The 20,068-nt window shown below is 28.9% G+C and overlaps 3 long non-coding RNA genes and 1 pseudogene across 3 annotated transcripts in view; 2 read left to right on the top strand and 2 right to left on the bottom strand.

Annotated features, from left to right (window-relative positions):
• The first annotated feature begins 4,576 nt into the window (after nucleotides 1–4,576).
• On the top strand, nucleotides 4,577–5,854 carry LOC149514583 (uncharacterized). The gene is made up of 3 exons (XR_016328122.1): nucleotides 4,577–4,815; nucleotides 4,980–5,074; nucleotides 5,521–5,854. It is a non-coding gene; the product is annotated as an uncharacterized LOC149514583 (long non-coding RNA).
• A 5,850-nt stretch (nucleotides 5,855–11,704) lies between these two features.
• LOC149514582 (uncharacterized) lies at nucleotides 11,705–13,818 on the top strand (annotated as a pseudogene).
• Nucleotides 13,819–16,822: 3,004 nt separating this feature from the next.
• The window catches only part of LOC149514577 (uncharacterized), a 54,231-nt gene continuing 50,985 nt past the window's right edge, over nucleotides 16,823–20,068 (bottom strand). Inside the window, exons 5-6 of the long non-coding RNA XR_016328117.1 lie at nucleotides 17,034–17,158; nucleotides 16,823–16,954 (exon numbers count right to left, since the gene is read on the bottom strand). This is a non-coding gene — a long non-coding RNA (uncharacterized LOC149514577). The remainder of the gene's footprint in view (nucleotides 16,955–17,033; nucleotides 17,159–20,068) is intronic.
• LOC149514581 (uncharacterized) lies at nucleotides 18,588–19,957 on the bottom strand. Its single transcript, XR_016328120.1, has 4 exons — nucleotides 19,898–19,957; nucleotides 18,983–19,812; nucleotides 18,745–18,848; nucleotides 18,588–18,664 (listed from the first exon to the last, which is right to left on the bottom strand). It is a non-coding gene; the product is annotated as an uncharacterized LOC149514581 (long non-coding RNA).

The following is a 20,068-nucleotide window of genomic DNA, read 5'->3' as shown; positions in this document are numbered from 1 at the left end:
CAAATTTATTTTTATTAAGCAAGCTTAATTGAGAGAGTTTGAATATTTTAATTTTTATCTTGAATCAAATTTAAATTTTAAAATTAAATTTTGATCGATCTCCAATTGAATGCAAGAACGAACTTCTCTTTTTGAATTGAAGGAAAAATAGAGGAGAAATCAACCTTAAAACTCTCGGGAAAAGAAAAAGTCAAACTAACACTGAAATGATCAAAAAGGTTGGAAATTGAACAGAGAATGTTCACTTATCTGCCTGGAAAATTCAAACAAAAGAGATTAACAGAACAGTATGCTTCTAATAGCAGAAACGGGTTTTTGCCTTTTTTTTTTAGGTTTTATGGCCAATGGATTTGTGTTAAGATTAATACGTAAAATATAGAGAAAAGAACACTTAAACTTCTAAGTTTTCTTTTTCTTTCAATATAGTTATTTCCTTATTAAATTCCATAGTGGCCGACAAAAGCCATGACATGTGATTTCTTTTCTTCTCGGGTCTTCTTTTTTTATATATGACACGTAATAAATCAATTGAAATAATAACAAAATAAATTAGATCCTTTCATATCATTGATGTTTTTTTAATTTGGAAACATAATAATTAATATAATATTATAACTATAATATTTATGATACTTTTAACTATGTTTTTTACGTCAAAAAATATAGTATTTGATAAATAAAAAATTATATATATATTAATAATTACATTTCTTTCCAATTAATTATTTTTATTAAATATCTCATTACTTTTGTCCATGTTCACTAATCAGTAATTAGATTAATTATCATGATTCATCACATAAAATAACAGCAATATACTAAATCTTACATTTCATATTCTAGGGTCAATTGTATGAAAAATCAAATAAAAAAATAGGTTAGATTGTAGTTTGAATCTTCTTACACCTATTATTTTTATCAACAATCAATGATATAATGTTTTATTTATTAAACATTGCTTTTTTTTTTCATAGAAATATAGTGTTTGCTATAAATACTATATTTATATAACAAAAACGAAATAATAGGGTCAATAATTTTTTATATTTAAAAAAAAACATCATTTTTTAATTTTATTAATATATTTGTTTATAATATATAATTTTATTTTAAACATGATAAAAATGAAAATCTTCTTTGTTTTTGTTGTTTAATGATTGTCACAAGTTTAATTTCAATAACATTAATAGATAATAAAAATATTTGTCACGTATTATTCACATATAATGAAGAATATTATAGTAAAAAAATTTTATTACGTAATTTAAAATTTTGTGAACTAAACATTAAAATTTAATATTCTCATGACAATAAGAATTACCCTTTGTTAAGAATTCATACTTTTTAAAAATTCACTTTTCCACTAAAAATTTAAAATTTCACGAACCAATCATCCCCGAAATTATAAGTAATGAACTTAACAAGTATTCAATTCTAATAAGGAGCTACAGGGGCAAACAGCTTTACTTGATTACTTAAACAACAAAGCGTTGACAAATTATTGATTTACTAGACCTAGTAAGATTTATAGTGAGACGATGACCATTGGATTGAGAGTAATCCAAAGGCTATAAAATAATATGACAGTTAGCTTTAAAATTTACAACTCCATTTTTATATGTTTCTCATTATTGATATTGGATATAAATAATATATCAAATTTTCAAGCTACTCAAGTTTAATTTAGATAAAATTTAAATTTAAATTATTTATTATTGATTCAAACTTGACTTATTGAGTAAGCAAAGTTCAAATATTTTAAATTCGAGTAGTTCGTGAATTTAATTGAATTTTTATATTTTAGTATATATTTTTTTTTAATAAAAAAATTATTATTTTATTCTTATACATGTCAATTCAAACTCAATTCAAATATATAATCAATTTTGAAATTAAGTATAAAAATCGAGTTCATTTTTTATTGAGTGAGTCTAATAGAACAAATTCAAGTAGCTTGATTTTTATTTTAAGTCAAATTTAAACTTAAAAATTAAAATTTAATCGAACTCGAACAAAATTTTAAATTAGATTCGAACTCGAATTTCTTCCTATATCAACTCAGTTTAACTCGATTATACCTTCAATTAAACCCAAAAACAAATCCAAATGGGGTAAAAAAAACAACAAACTTAAAAAGAAGCCCAAACAAACTTGAGAAAGAAAAACAAGCCCAGCTCAAAAACCAGTAAACAACAAACCCAAACAAGGTTGAGAAAAAAACCTAAAAGATTACAGGATAAAGATTTTTTTTTTTATTCTATCATTGCTTACTTAAATGAAACAAATGGCAAGAATCACTGCTTCTTAGAACCTATGGTAGTTAGGATGCGTTGGTGTCGAGATGATGACTGGAAAACCACCATGGGATTCTATCAAAAACCTGAAAGACCTAGCGGTGCCATTGCATTGACAAGGGATTTCTTGTCAAGGGCAGGGAAAGATTTCTTGTCAAGGATCCCTGTGAACACTGGAATGCATACAGGCTACTCTGTTATCGTTTCGTCTTTCCTGACCAGACATTATCGGCACCGCAAAGAAGTTTTCTTCAAGATGCTTTGACAACCAGCTGTTTTCTAGCTGCAGATGTGGATCCTCTTGAACATTTCTTTTTCTTTTTTTGTTTGCATTCCTGTAAAATTCAGAAATTATTTGTAGAAATTCTCACTCAACTTTAGTGAAGAGGAAATATTTCAGAATCATTAATGGCTTTATCTGCAAATTTGAGTTGGAACTTTAATTTTCAATTGCTCAATAATAATTTTGATGGAACTTATGGAATTTGCATAGATTATTTTTCATATTATGTGGTAAATTGTTTTATTATATTATTTCACTGGATTGGCAATTGAACTCTTTAAAGAAGCTGTTAAGCATCTGCCATTTTATTTGCCTTAAAGATCTTTCTTTCCAATGGAAAATATGATGAACTGGAGTAGTTTATTTGAAGTTGGTACGTCATCTACTTCCTGTTCTATACAGTCTATTTATTATAATCTGATTCTTTTAATTTGAATCATAACCATTCCAATGAAACTATTAACGCTGAAAACATTACTTAGGTAAATAATAACCATTCCAAGACCTTCCTTAAGATCTTGCTAATGGCCTTAGAAACAACGAAATAGCAGCTTTCTCCAAGTACCTACACCCATGTTATTTCTAGCAAAATAGTGCAAGGGCTTTGCTATTGCTGGGCCAACTTTCTAAAAGTGGGAGGCTACGGCCTTAGAAACAATGGCTTACATTTGAGAACTGTGTTGAAATGGATTTGGATGGTGGTGAAATATTTGCAACATGAGCCATGTCAACAATTTCTCTCATAATATATGCAAGCCATCGCAAATCAGGAAACAATTCAATGCTTGCACATAAGAATGATTATTGGACATTACTGTTGGCATCTGCAATTAAAAGATGGGTTGAAACCAGAATTAAGCTCTTCTCAGAAAGAGCAAGAAACCCAAAAATTAAGCCTTCATAGTACATTTTCCTCAGCTCAAAAGTTTGAATATAAACAACCTGGTCTAGAGAAAGGGAAACTGAAAAGTGAAAATGGAATTTGCATACATTTTAATCGATAGAAGTGTGTAATATAAGGAGTTGGTATAGTTACATTCCAGAAAAAATGAAAATCAGTGTCCAATGTAGGATTTGTTTGCATTCCAGACTCATGGCACCGTTGAAGCTTCAGCAACAAGAAAATCATGAGAGTGATGATCTCAATTTGTTTGTAAAAGGTGCCACAGCTTATTTTGTATATCTAAGAATTGATCAATCTGAATTTGTTACTTAGGTTATAATACCTGTCTCCCATATTCGATCATTTGTAAATGAAGGAGTGGGTTTCCTTGCTTAGGTTTATTTGATAATCCATTTGTAGGCTTATTACAAGGTTTCTATGTTGGTTTCAATGGGGCTTTAACTAACAAATATTAAAATTTTCACCATTCATCACCTATTAAATGAATTTCATTTAGAACTTCTGTTTTTAATTTTTTTTACATAATTTGATCTTTAAATTTTACGATCAATCTAGTGATTTTCATTTTACTTATATATAGTAAAATCATTTACATAAAAGTTAAAAATATTAAATTCTACATATATATATATATAATTAATTATCATTTTACTATTCTTTTGGCAAAGAATCCAAAAGATTTTTTTCAATGAAATTTACAATTTTGATTGATAAAAAAAATTGTCAAGAGTCCCCTTCAATCATTTGACAAATTTTTAATAAAAAATCTTAAGATGATTAACACAATAAAAAATTTACTCATAAAAATTTTTTATTAATAATTACTAACGAATCACTAACGAATTATTAATAAAAATAATTATAAATTAATTCAATATTTATCGACAGAATATCAATGAAAATTATTAACAAAAATTATTCCATCAGTATTTCATTAACAAATTATTGGTGAAAAAAAAAATTTAGTGCGAGAAATACTGATAGAATAATATGTGGTAAAGGTAATACCAACGGATTATTCCATGATAAATTATTCTGAAAAAAATTAAATTAAATCAAATATCAAAAACAAAGAATTAATTTACCAATAGAATTTCTGTCTATAAGGTAGATAAAAATGAAATCCTTAAATCCTTTTTTATTTTCTCCCCTGCATTGAAATCCCTAAACCCCTCTTTTCGCCTTTCTCTCCCCGACTTTTCTCTGCCATTCTCCCCTCACCGCCATGCCGTTGATCGTCCTTTCCGGTTCTGTCGATCGTCATCAGTCGTCCGGTTGGTTCCTTTCGTCGTCCGATGATGTCGTCCGTCGTCTGTAGTTGGCTCTTACAACAGGTATAGCCCGTTGGCTTCTTTGTTTTTTTGCTTTGCTTTGCAAACTCTGTGGCTTCCGTGTATTGTTTTTAATTAATAGTTTATTTTGTATTAGGATTTTTAAGATTAATTGTAACTCTGAATGTTCTTTGATTTATTTGTCACTATAATTTTGTTATTGCCAGGACGGTCAAGTAGTTGAAGTTGCTGTCCTTTCTACGCAGGCTCATAATGTGGAAAATTCAGAGTCTGAACAACCAAGTAGACTACTTAAAGAAAGGTTGGAGTTTTGTGAATAAAAACTTTTGTGCCCTTCTTTTAAACTTCCTTTTCTGATATGTTGATTTAGGATTATCTTAATATATCTGTTATTACAAATACTCTATGTGTGCACTAAAATAATCTCGTTTGCTACTGTAGTTTCTGAAACTATTTAATTCAAAGATTGTAGAATAGATTTATGTTAGAAATAGGATTTGCACCTTAATAATGTGGAAACTTGCTAACCAAATGGAACTAGTCTTGTTAGTACCCACTAACTTGTTAAAGCCTTGGTTTTATGGTCAAGGTCATGGTTGCAAACTCCTGCAACCATCAGCCATACTAATAATAATTTAGTCTATTTATACTAAAAAAATGCTGCTTGCTATAATGGATTCTGCCTTTGCGTACGTAAGTTTGCCATTATGCTAAGCAAGATCCTTTTCATTATGTTACTGGTTGCAGATTTGTGCCATTTTACCGTGGCTGCAGCATCCAGCTTGATAATAGCTTATAGACTGATAAATACCAGCCAAAAAATGCCACAAAGGTGAGATGTTATTAGCTTGTCTGCTTTGAACTGCTATTGATACTAAAAGGGAGATGGGTAGAGGGATGTAATATTATATTTCATTTGTATTCAAGCATTCAAAGTCTTTAATAACAATGGTAAAATCAACATGTAGGAAGATGATGATGATGATGATTTTTGCTGAGGGTCAAGCTTAGGTCTTTCATGGATCAGATGATGTAATTGATGAAATTTAATACTATATTATTCAGGACTTGTATTATGGAATTTATGGATTTCTATACTATATTTTATAGATTTTAACTTTATAATTTGGATTGTTCTAGAATTTATGTGAATACAAACTTTATGACATGGATTTGATCATTAAATAAATAATATACAAACAATAAACTTTTAAAATAATTACACATGTTTTTTAATTTAATGATTTCTTAAATAATTATGGATGGAATTAATCAAATTACACATAAAATTTGGATTTTATCGACTAATTTTACTGACAAAATTTTTACTTTTAGTGATGAAAATAAAAAATTACCTACAAAATACTAATGGAATGTTGATGGAATACTAACGAAATATTGATGAATATGCTGACGAAAATCAACCTTTATTATTGATTGTTAATCAATTACTGATGGATTATCAATAAAATATTAATAGATTATCGACGGAATACCAATGAATTACCGATGAATTGCCAAACTATGTCCGCATTTTCATTTGGATCACTCAACTTTAATTTTAACTAACAAAATCATTAAAATTTGCTAAATGTGACAATTATAATCACCTAACTTTTTTATCTAAATTACTAACAGAAAAATGATTTGGCTGCCTAGTCATATGCCACATAAACGGTCACATAAGCTAAGCCTAAATTTTTTATTTTTTCATTTCTTTTCTCTCCCTCCCTCTCTCTCTTTCTCTCTAAAAAGTTTCAACACTGGCCAGCCACCAATCAAAGCTCAATTTTTGACGCTGTATGGTTGCTCTCTCTGCCATCAATCGTCGCTTGTCGGCATGTGATCTTCATCAGAATTTAATTGTTTGCTAATTTCAGCCTGCTTATTCTTTTTCTTGGCTCATTTCCTCCTAAAACTTTCTAAATTTTCCTACATCTAAGATCCACTACCATCTGTTCAGCCTTCTAACCATTTAGACAACTATAATTCCATTTTTCCGTTTCCAAATCAAAAAAGGGAAAATTATTATCAAGTTAAAAAGGAGAAATCCACTGCGAACACTCATAATTCCACCCACATTCAATAAACAAATGCATACAATTAGACATTAGTCTTGAAATAAAATCTTGCAGAATTAGTGTTTTAATATTTTATGAGTAGCTAAAACAAGCGCACCTTTCTTTTCTTCTTTTTCATCATTGATAAAGTTAAAACCAAGAAATAAAGCCAGCAAAGATACAATTTAAAACATTCTTTCATAGAAACAATCTAAAACATTCTTTTTTCCATTTAGGGAGAGTAACTGGAGACAAACAAAGGAGATTTTTTTTTTTGGCTTTGCAAGGGGTGCTTCTGCCTCAACCTGGTAACAATAACTCTGCTGGGCTCCAAAGTCGACTTTAGGCCTGTTTACGACGTGGTGGAATGTTAGTTTTGGGTGGTTGCATATGGTGGAGGCTTAACAATTAAATGGAGAAAGAGTGACATTTAAGAAAAGGAAAGAAAAGAAATGAAAAAAAGTAATTTACGTTTAACTTATTTGGAATAAATGTGGAAGTCATGTAATTTTTCTATTAGTAATTTGGATAAAAATTGTTGAAGTGACCATATTTGTTATATTTAATAAGTTTTAATAACTTTATTAATACAAATTAAAGTTCAATCCTACGATTAAAAATAATATTTTTTCCTTTGACAAGATTGAATCATTCTATATCAAGAGGATGATAATTCTCCTTTTCCTTTCTTTAGATACTTAATATTAAGGTAGCAAATTTCATATGGCTTGATTTGATTAGGAACTTATATATGTGCATTGAGTTAATTACACAAATGTTACTTGAATAATAAAAAATTAATACTTAAATAAAATAAAGTATAATTTACATCTTAAATTTTTGAATAAGGTATTGATTTAATCCATCTAATAGTAAACATCATTAACTCCGCTTGTGTACTTGACATCTCATCAATACAATCAGTCCATGTGTATGCCAAATATTAAATTAAAATATTGAATAATTTTATTAAAGTTTTCATGTGAATGCTCCATGGCAACACACTATTGATCCATGTAAATAATTTACCTTTTTTCTGATTGTGCAATTAAAATAAAAAGATCTTTTAAGTTTATAGAAGTAACTAAAAGGAAAAATATGAAAATGAAAAAGAATTACCTAAAACTTAAGTTTATTTGTTGTAATTAACTTCTAATTTATTCTTCCATTTTGCTCTAAATTGGAAAGTAAAAGTAGAAGATTGAAAGTAATTTCAAAGACCTAATAAAAAACAAACCATCATTCAAATTAAGAAAATCTATGCCTAACTTAAAAACCAATCAATCAATTCCATCTCCACTTTTAGTAATCCAAATGCCAACAACATCCTTATTAGGAAAAAGGAAATTGAAGATGAAAACAATCCAACCTCTATATATTTATTGTATTCCCAACTTTAACTTAATACTTTAAGAAGATAACAATTGGACGCATTGAGTTGTTTCAAATTTTAAAAAAAGACTGTTTTGAATTCAAAATTTTTTAAATTTGATATTTAAGTTTTCTAAGTTTGGATCATCAAATTTAGGTTAACTTGGATCAAATTATTGAGTTTTAAATTAATTATATAATTAAATAAAATTTAATTCATTATTCAAATATGAAATGCATTATTGATTGGGAATATAACTAAAATGTTGACTGCCAAACTCTTAAAGAATAAGTAAAACCCAATTGGTCAGTGTATAGTGATGAATCTTAACATTTAATTTTAAAAGGATTGATTAATATTGGTTTAAGGGTAAAAAAAAGCTCTCAAGCAAAAAATAATTTATCCATTAAGCTCATCATATTTTATTACAATTAATCAAACCTTAAATCTTATATTTCAAATTAATTGAATCCGTAAATATTTATTTCACCAAATTGAATCTTTATACATTTATTTTCATTCAATTACGCACTCAATTAGACAGAAAAAATTAACCATTTTTCTTTAATAAGAGTGCAATTAATGAAAATAGATGTTTGAGGGTTTAAATGATTGCAATAATAATAATAATAATAATAATAATAATAATAAGGATTTAGATGATTATTGGATTTTAATTCAGGGGCTTTTTTGACCATTTTGCCATTAATATTATACTGAATTTTAATTTTTTTTCTTCGTATGTAACCTACTATACATATTATCAATATAAATATATATACAAGAAATATACTAAAAATAACTCACAAAACTATAAATTTTATTAATTCATACAAAGAAACATAATACATCAAATAAATCATTTTACTTAAAATTGTGAATGACTTAAAAAAAAAAAACCAATTGCTAAATAACATTTTTTTTAACAAAACAAGAAAAATAAAATATACCATTAAAAGAATAAAATTAAAACTTTGAGATTACAAGTTAATAAATTTTTAACCTTTTCAAAAGTTATGCAAATCTAACTTTTGTATTGAATAAAAACTTGCATTATAACAAGAGAAAAAATATAAAATAAAATTAAAAGTGAAAATTATATGGAGAAAAGTTGCGGTTGATAAAAAAGAAAAAAAAGTTTGATACTTGATTATAGATATGGAGTATTATGAAGAAACTAGAAAGTTAATTTGACTTTTGTTAAATAGATATGATTATGATTGTAACAGATGCATGCTTCCTAATTCTTATAATAAATCTCTTGATTTTAAGTGTTTGTAAGTAATAACTGATTGGTATAACAAACAAATAAAAAATAATATGATTTTAATCCCTCTTAAACTATAATGCATAAGATAGGTACACACTCATGAGCATAAACACTAAAGCAAAGCTAAGCTAAAAAAATTCTTGGTGTGACTTTCAATAGATTAATGGAATTTAGCTATCCAAAAAACATCTTTACAATACCTTTTTATTGATCTTTTGCAAATAAGTCATTCGGATTTCAGAGTATTATTAGCTAATTTAACTTAGTAAACTGGACATAATGCATTCACAAGAACAATAGAACTTATAAATTATTTGATTCTCCTAGCTAACTTGATTGTTTTTAAAATTTGGGGAGCCAAAAACCCCTTTTGACTTGTATAACCATCCACCTTTACCTCTTTACTGAGGTTTTTAAAATTTTGAGGAGTCAAGGAGCTTTCTGGCTTGTATAACCATCCGTCTCTACCACTGTACTTAAAAATTACGTTTAACACATAAGATTAATTGAAAAATAAGACACTAATCATCCTATCACATGTTTATTATGCACTTAAATAAAAAGATTAAATTATTGAAAGGATTAGATATCTTATATTAATAAGATAACTTTATTTTTTCAAAAAGTAGAGGAATGTTTTCAATACATAAGATTAAATGATTTATCATAATTTTTAAATAATAAATTTTTTATTTTACCCTTAAATTTAAATTATCAAATATTTAAAAATTTTCTACTCTCCAAATAATCTTCACTCTCCATCAACGGAGAAAACTCCTTTGTTCTCCACATAAAAATCCTCCCTGTTTCCCAAACTTTGATACTCTGTTATTGTTATTTGTCAAAAAAAAAAAAAAAATCTGTTATTGTTGTCAACAAGTAGCGAAGCAAGTAATATATAATTCAAACTTTGATATTTTTCAAAATTATAAGCTATAAGCTTTTTAATATAAAATAATATATAATTTTATTTGAATTTATATTTATTTGTTATTTATTTGATGTATCTATTTGTTTATTATGAATATTTTTTCTAAGTTAAAATTATTGAAGGAATTTACAATTAAAAAGGTATTTGGGAAAATTTTAATTAATTGATAAATGATCTCTAAAAAAAGTAATTGAGAAATTATATCACTTGTGACTATATAAAAATCAAATTAGTATATAAAGGGCAATTTTGATCAATAGAAAAATATCATCCTATCCTAATCTTAATCTTACACATAACAAATATGATAAATGATAAAACAATATTCTATCTTGTTTTTAATCCTTATATATATCAAACATAACATAAGATAATATAATTTAATCTAATCTTATCTATAATTTTATATTATTTTATCCTATCATAATTTTGTGCATCAAATATAGCCAAAAGGCATAAAATAGGTTGTAAATTCCATGCATGTGTTGGGGAACAAAGTGAAGGTCCCGCATTTAGGTCCAAAAGTCGCAAGGCCAGCAAACATACACCGAAATGAAAACAAAACAAAGCTAGGGTGACATTAGGAACTCAGCTTCTTTTAGAACTTTGAAACATAAATTGAGAGAGAAAAAAATAAAAGAAAAAAAAAAGCTGAAAGAGAGGATCAGAAGAAGTGTGGAGCGAGGACTTGGACGAGAAATGAGAGACAAATATATGCATAGCAAAGATAAAGATTTGCATGGTTTTGAATTTTGACAAAAAAAATATTGAATGTACAACTTTGGTATACAATTTTTTTGATCCCTCAGACAAACAAGGCCTTTGAGAGAAAATCTGAAACCTCTCAGATACAGTGATATTCTCTTTCCACTCTCTTTTCATTATTTAAGCTGAAAACTTGGCTGAGCTCGTTGGTTTCTTCTCTTGACCTCCAATATTTGCGAGATTTTGGTATCTTTTTCTAAACTTTGTTGCTTCTTCTTGTATATTTTCTATAGATTTTCCTCTTGTCATCCTTAATTTTTTTTATTTGAAAATCCTTGTTTCTTGATTTCAAAGATTTCCTCTCTATATAAATCTCTTTTCATTAGTTTTTTCTCCATGAAAAGAATGGAAACACACAAAAAAAGTGCACATATAAATAGTGAAATGCTTGAATACCAGGGTTGGGATTGCTAGCATCTTGTTTCAGACAAGTTTATAAGATTTAGGTCCAAAGCTTTATATTCTTGGATTTTTCATCCAATTTTTTCTTTTGAAAGCTTGTTTTTACATATATATGGAAGCTAGTGAAAACAATGGCTTAAGAACATCAAACCCAAAGGTGTAGCAATAGTAATACTAGCAGTGGTGGTGGAATTGGAAGCAATATTGGTAGATCTTCCAAGAAGCAAAGGCCTAAAAAAGTCCCAAAAAGAGGACTTGGTGTGGCACAGCTTGAGAAGACAAGAATAGAAGAACAACAAAAGAAAGATGCAGCTCAAGCTGCTGCAATTTTGCCTTCCCCATAATCGGTTATTTCACCACCAAATATTCATCATAAATCATCATATCTTTCTTTGCCAATCCCAAAGTTCCATAATTCAAATCAATCTTCTTCTGCTTCTTCAATTCCATTCCCTGCTCAACTTATTTCACCACCAAATTCAATCGTTAGAACACCTTTATTTGTTCAAAATATTGATATTGTCAGTACAGCAAACACTGTTCCATTGACCTGCAGTGGTTCTCCAGGGAGGCATCCTGGTGCAGCAGTACTTTCAGGGAATGATAGTGTTAATAATGGTCATAAAATTTTGGAGTTCTTGTGAGTATAACATTGAAAAAAAGTGTTCTCGGTTGGACCCCAGATTGGCTTTCAAGACAAATTTGAGTTTGCCTTATGAATCTGAATCCATTTGGCTTTGCCTAGTTTGATGCAAAGGTTACAACCATTTCAACAACCTTCTTCTTCAGTGGTAAGAAAATTGATTTTGTGCTGTAACTTGTAATCGTTGGAATCTTTAATTTATTTTTTAAAAAATGTTTTCATTTCTGGTATCGTTGATCGATAAAGAATTAGGTGAATTAATGGAATTCTATTTTCTATGCAGGTGAATTTGTCATCAAGAACTTCATCAACATCTGTACTGAATTTTCAGATGGATCCCATTCAAACCAAAGCTATTATGGAAATTGTATACCTTTATTGCCTGAAGAGGAGAAGGTGATTGTCTTCAATCATGTATAGCCTATTTTTTATCCAATGATAAATTCTAGTTTTAAATATCTCTTTCTATTTACTAATTAATATGATGTTACTTGTGAAATTCATCAGGTTTAGGGTCTGAATTTTAAGCCAATTTGCCTTTTTTTTTTCTGCGTTTTAATTATAGAGGCCTCTAAACATTACCTTTCACAGTGCGAAAATTGCCTGCTGAATTAACCTAAAAAGGACTAGATTTATACAATAGTTTTATAAAGAATTAGGTTTCCTTTCTTTTTCATCTTTTATAGAAGTCTTAAGAATGCAGCTTCTTTCTCTTTTAGACCTTGATATTATGTAATAGTAACAGCCTAACAGGGTTTTTTTTTTTTTTTTTTGTGCGTGAATTTCTTTACTATAAATTGTAGGTGGTTGGCTTGAAGAGATAATATCCCAGGCCTGCCTATTCACAATAAATAACCTCCCGTTGCTCATTCCATCAATGAACAAGTTGAAGCAGCTTCAAGTAGCAATGGTAGAGCATTCAATTTTAAAACTGGCACCCCGAATTTTTGGTTTGATTTTAATTTTCATCTCCCAAACATAATAAGTTTTGAGGTTTAATATTCAAATCACAACTTCCCTTTGCACTTTCTCATATGTACTAAAAAGAAAAATTACCATAATTGATTCATATATAAATTTTTCCCCATTTATGTTTTCTTTGTATCATTTTCAGGGAAGGATCTTCTTGTTCAACCTCAAATTTGGATTCAAAGTCCAAAAAGAGCATAAAAAAAAGTGGGGTCTTTGATGGAGATTTTCTCAAATTAGCCATTCCAACAACTACTTCAATGTCTTCAAGCTCAAAATTCAAGCATCCTCCATCCAATTTAATCTATTACAATTATGAATTGACCAAGCTCGAGTCAGTGGCTTATCAAGTGAGCTTAAACAACAAATTACACTCTCTCCATTTTCATTAATTTTATGCTTTTGTATGATCATTTGTTCTTCAGTTGCTCATATATAATTTTGTTATTTGTCAAAGGCAAGCTTTGAAGATTCAATTATCCGGCAAGGAGCTAGTGGATTAAATATGTACTATCGACCTTACTATAGCTTCTTTCCACCAGCAATGGTGCAAATTGATCGAGCAACTGCAATATTGCCAATTGTAAAGGTGGTGAAGTGGGCGGACATGTTGATCTTAATTTGAAACTGTAAAATACTTGAAAAGAGATATCAAATCTCTTGTACTCATTTCTTTTGTATCATTAAAGTTCTCCTATATGATTAAGCATGAAAACAAACAAAAAACAAAAAATTCAAATCTTAGACTTTGAGTTATTGAATCATTGGTTCAAAACTTATGTACTATAAAAAAGAATTGAATTCCCCATTTCTTATAGTTTTCCTTATCTGTATTCTTGTAATAACTATTTTATATATAGATTATAAAATTTTTCATCACAAACAGTTTTATACATACAAATCATATGTCTATGTAATTGTAAATAAAAAAAAGTATTACATTGACATGTGTAATTAACATGAACAGTTACAGGCATCTAAACTTGTTTTTTAGAGATCTATAACATCATTAATTATTAAAAATATATTCATTATTTAATAAATGTAAAATTTTATATAATTACATAAACTCAATTACATAAATATAAAAATTTATTGTCAATTTATAAAAAAATAATCTAATAAATTTTTTACATGATCTAAGATGTTTTTATATCATCTTTAAAACACAGAAATGTCAACTAAGGCTTTGTATCACTAATAAGAGAATAAAAATCTAAAACACATCTCAACCTAAATCTTGGCCAAGTTGTATATGTTAGTTTTGGTGTTGATGTGTTAGTTGTAACAAACTTTTGCATGTGGGATTTGTGGGGATCTGATTATGCTTTATCCTGTCTATGTAAGATGGGTCCCCCAAATCAGACCCTTCATCATGTAAGTTGCAGATGGTGACGTCTAGAAGGGTCCACACTAGATTATAGAGAGAAAGAAGAGAGTAATATTGCTGAAAACGTAAAAATCAATTTCAAAGGCTTAAGGTAAATTTTGAATTGGACCCAATTTTAGGGGCCATTTAAATGGGTAATAAGCTTGGTTTAAGTAAGAATGAAAATAATGATGAAAATATATATTTGAATGCAAACACAATAGTAATAGTAAGTTGAATTGTAATTAGAGGACTTGTTAATAAATTAACACACTTCTTAATTAATAAAATAATCTCCAAAAATTTTTATATAATATTAAAATTTATTTATTTATTATATAATAATTTATTACTTATTAGTCTATTTATTTATTAGTTTATTATAGTAAAATTTATTTATTATATTAAATTAAATAATAATAAAATTATTTTATAAGTTTAACAAAAAATCAAAATAAAAAAAAGGGAACCTTCTAATGACAAAAGTCTTTCAATCTTTACGAGCCTACATGCTTAAATAAAAAAATTATTTAATGAATTAGGACCAATGACCCTTATAAGCTTCTCATGGTTCAAGGGTAAAAGTGAAAAAAACCAACATCAGTTGGGCATCGGTAAATTTCCCCTTCAGTGGATCACTAAGCCTTGGCACGATGAGAATGCAGCTATTGCACTAAAATCAGAACTTCCAAATGGGTGTTCAATTTAGTTGGTTTCAATTTGAGGGTTAAATTTCATGGCACTGAAAATATGATGAACTCTAAATTAGCTCTTAGTCTATATCCCAAAGTCAATGATCCTTCGGTGTCAATGGAAAAAAAATTGAGTTTGCCGCCTTTTTAGAGTCTTCCAGCAAAAAATTTCTACGTTGGGTGGGGCGACACCCTTCCAAATGTATTTTCATAGGTTGAATTAGAAACTGTTGTGGAGTTCAGAACTTCTCTGAAAGATTTAGTGCTGAAAATACCATTTGCTGTGTGCTGCCATATGATCCTATCGTGATCTGTGGGGCAGAGAGTCACAGAGTTTAACAGGTTCATTAGCTTGATCCGCGATTCCAGTTCCCAATTGAACAGGTTTCTACGTAGCTGAATTCTCCAACTCCAAGTTTGAACCGATCCAATTTCTAAATTCTTTAATTGGGCCCTCTTTGTTGACAGCAAGAGAATAAATCCTCTGAAATTCAATTTTCAAAATATATCCACACTTGTCATGCCAGAAATGGATTTTATCTCCATTCCTTGTAAAAAAGAGAAAATTAGAGTTTATAAAGTTAAATTTTAAATTTTAAAATCTACATTTCACTTTTATTATTCTCAAATTGTGACCTTCTTTATATTAAAAAATGTAACAATGTCAAAATAATTAACAAACTCTTAATTTGGATTTACATTGACATATTAAAATTAAGAATTAGTTAATTATTTTGACATTATTTTATTATTTAATATAAAGAAAGTTGTAATTTAAAAATAATAAAAGTGAAATATAGATTTTAAATTTTAAAATTTTTAAAAAATTATATGAGTCAATTAAATTAAATATAAAATTAAACATTATTATATTTTTGTAAACAAACAACATGTTTGAATATGAAAGTACACTTTATAATTAAACTATTAGTAAGTTTAATTTTTTAATCACTTTAATTAGCAAATTATATTTAATTTGAGTATTATAATACTTAGACATAGTTTGATTGCAAATTTAACTGAAATTATTTCTTCTATATCCTATACACAATAAAAAAAAAATTTATTGGCACTTATAAGTGCGAGTAAAAGATTAAAAAATACTGCTATTACTTTTGTCGATAGTTTTTTGACCGCTGGCAAAGTAAGTATTGGTGAAAACTTTTTGACAGTCAAGTCATTGGTGTTAGAGTTACACATGTATTTGTCAGCATGAATTTTTTCAACACTTTAAACTATCATTATAAGTAAAAAAAAAAAAAAAAATTGAAAACATTTTAAAGTTTCAATAAAAATCACATTTTATTCAAATTTTTTATATTTATTAAGTAAATTATATTGACACTTAAAACTGACCTAAAAATATTATTTTATTTTTTAAAAATAATTTTCACATTTATAATTGCTGTACCAATAAAATAAAAAAACAATTCATTTTTGTTTATTATCAATATCTCTGAAACTACAACTTATAAATGTTCTAGAAAACTTTTGATACCATGGTAATTTGATAATTTCATTATAAATGTTGGATTTAAATTGTCTTCCTCAAGTTTCTGGTCATTGAGGGATACATTTTTTTCTGTTGGATGAGCAGCATCCCAGAATACATATTTTGATGCATCAGCGCATGTGCTCATGCCTTTGCATGTATCTCCATGCTCTACTGTCCCCGTTCCACGACATCCTTTGGAAGTTTCAGCCAAACCTGTCAATTTTATCATTCTTTCGCATTTTAAGACCAAATAAAGAAGAAGAAATAAGAAGGATTGATCAAAGCCAATTACCATATTTTTTGGGGTTGTTCACAGCATCCTAACAACATATTTCTGTTAGTCTTGAAAAAGGGCATGCAGCCCAAGGGAGGGATCCCAACAACGACTAATCGTGTAATTCCAAGCCTATGCATCGTCTACAATAATCAAACAACATGGAAAATTAAACGTAAAACCAACAGAAGGTAGCTAGGAAAATAATTATTGAGATTTGTAAAAACTTGTTAATTAATATTTCATCTCCTTATGTAAATATTAAAATTTGAATCACACACATCTTAAATGTTATCTTTTAAAGATAATTACATGAATTAACTAAATTAAATTTCGGATTAATGAAATTTTCTTTTTTCTAGGCTCATTCCCTGTCTTGGGTCATCAATTACAAAATCATTAATTATCCTAAAAGCAATAATTTAGGGCTATAAGCAAAAAATTGTTAGAATAAAGGCATGGCTCAAATGTGATTGATCATTTACACCTATATATGTAAAGAACATCTCTAACTTACAGAAGACTACACTATTAAAGTGAAGCATAACATCAAACTTTTAGTCATAATAGACAGCAAATTCTGCGCTGACCGCTTTTCTTCTTTGCATAAAATTTCATATAACACCAGCCTGGCACTTATACATGTTGCCTCAAACGTTGACATTGAACTTACCACTTCAAGTAGAGAAGCCCCCTCTCTAAGTCCCACTTTCTGTCCTGGATCTTTAGCAAATGGTGGTGCCGCAGCTGGATCAAGATTTTTCCTCTCTTTAGTAACAAGACCCTTAACTAGTAATAAACAACAGAAAATTAAGTATTTATCCACCATGTGGAGGACGAAATTAAAATTACCAGATGGTCAATTGACATATACTTAAAATCAGAGATTTAGATTCCCAGAGTCAAACCATAATCATTTTCTAATAAGAAATAAGAAATTAAAAAAAAAAAACATAGATAATTTTTCTAGTAAACCTTTTTCCACTTGTTCTGTTCATGCAAGCCTCATCTTTATTACACAAGAGAATGGGCATGTTACGTATCTAAAAGAACAGGAAAGGCTTTGTACAAATAGGATGAAGAGTAGTAGAGTACTGGAAGTATAAAACCATACATCTTTATCGAGTAGGAAAAAGTTGTGTGCAGCTATTTTGGGTTTTCCTGTCATCCTCGCAACAGCTTGCACAGCCATGCTAAGAACACCAAGCCCTGCACTGGAAGACAGAATGGTGGACATGAGAAATAAAGCCAAGAAAGAATGGGCGCAGAGAAACAGCTGAAAAAATTTGGTGAAAGGCTGAAAGCCAAAGCCTTATCTATAAGTTAGTCAAGTACCTTCCAGCTCCCACCACAACTATCTTTGGTTTGGAAAGTCAGCCAATGATCAACCTTGTGCTCTTACAGTTTCTAACAATCCAGCAAGTGTAACTCCAGAAGTTCTCTAAGAGACATTAAGCACAACTTTATAATAATGGTGGCATTCATAGTAATTTCAGAGCAATCTGCATTAAACTAGACACTAATCTAGTCCATAAAAGTAGAAAGTTGTTGCACCAAGAGTTTACCCTTTTATCATCATTAAACATGCAAAACCTTTTCCGATAGTGCTCCAGATTTTCAAAGGCCCCTTTCATTTGAAAATCCTCAAACTGAATGGTGTAACCATCAAACAAACAACATGATATAAACCAAGCATAACACAAAATTCTCACTTGTGAAAGAAATAAACCTGTACAATAGCCTTAGGCCAACCTGTGAAAACTGCTTCCATGAACTCATCAACAATTGATAGATATTCTTCCCCTTCTAACCTAGGTTGTTTTAATCCTAAATCTGTCAAGCTAAAAGAACTTGTCAAAAAAATCCTAACAACCTGTCCCATAGTCACAGCAATCATATCATATGGTCGACTCTGCAAAGGTAACAACTTTTTAAGAACAAAGTAATCGAGTACATATTTTACTCACAAAGCCGGTCTTCAAGTAGCCTTTGATTTTTAGTACCAACATCTAGCATAACTGGGAGTATCTGTCAGAGACAGATATTGATTGAATAATTAAAGTTATAACGCATGACAAGAGTCACCATAGCAAGAAAAAATTGAAATTTACGGAAACAAACTTTCAAAGCAAGATATAAATCAACTCGACAGCTCTAAGACAGCAGTGAACAACTTTGCGATTTTTCTTGGAAATTATTTGCTAAAGAGTTTTCAATGACAATAGAATAAGAATTTATATCCTTTCTCTTTGATTCACATAAAGCTCTAAAGGAGGCAGGTTCTGCAAATGAATGGAAGACAACCACATTGCAAAGTTGAACTATAATCAGTACAACCACATTCCAAAGATTTTTTTGAGGCAAGATTCATTTTGCTTTCTTTATGCTTGTGCAAGATACTAGCTTTTACATAGTTTTTCCCCATATTCATTCCCAGACAACAACTTACCCATATGCCCTCACTGAAACTCTATAACAATATGTTATTAAAACTACACACTCTTTTACTTATTTTACACAAAACACGGAATGAGTACACAAAAAGCAACTAGCTCATGCTTATGCTCATGCAAAATAGCCTATTTGGATCAAGATTCTTTATGAGCAATTCTCACTCAAATTGGAAATGAAATTGATAGTTACAGTAAACAGCGCAAACTACAACTATTTATCAACAATATTCAAGTCAAATTGTTTTGTATGCATTTTCCTACTTGTGCTTAGTATAGTGAGAAGCAACTATGGCTCAGTCTTCACAGGGTCTTCAACAGAGCTTCTATACTTGGCTATCAGATCCCTAAAATTGGAAGAAAAAAAATGCACACATTCATCAAGTAGAAACATTCAATTGCAAAAAACACAAATCAGGACCAACTACTTGCCTCCTTTGATTTAGCAATTGCTCACTGTCCTCCAGCTTTCGCTGTTGTCCTTCAATAGTCTACATCCAACATCCACAAATTCCCAAGTTATAGAAAGAAATACTAATACTAACACAGTACCACATTTTAAGAATCTATCATCACAAACCCTAAAACAAAAATGCCATTAAA

This window comes from Durio zibethinus, chromosome 15 (assembly GCF_047325235.1).
Source record: "Durio zibethinus cultivar Kanyao isolate XHJ-2024 chromosome 15, ASM4732523v1, whole genome shotgun sequence".
NCBI lineage: Eukaryota > Viridiplantae > Streptophyta > Magnoliopsida > Malvales > Malvaceae > Durio > Durio zibethinus.
The sequence above is the reverse complement of the archived record's forward strand: the minus strand, read 5'-3'. Positions and strand labels throughout refer to the sequence as shown.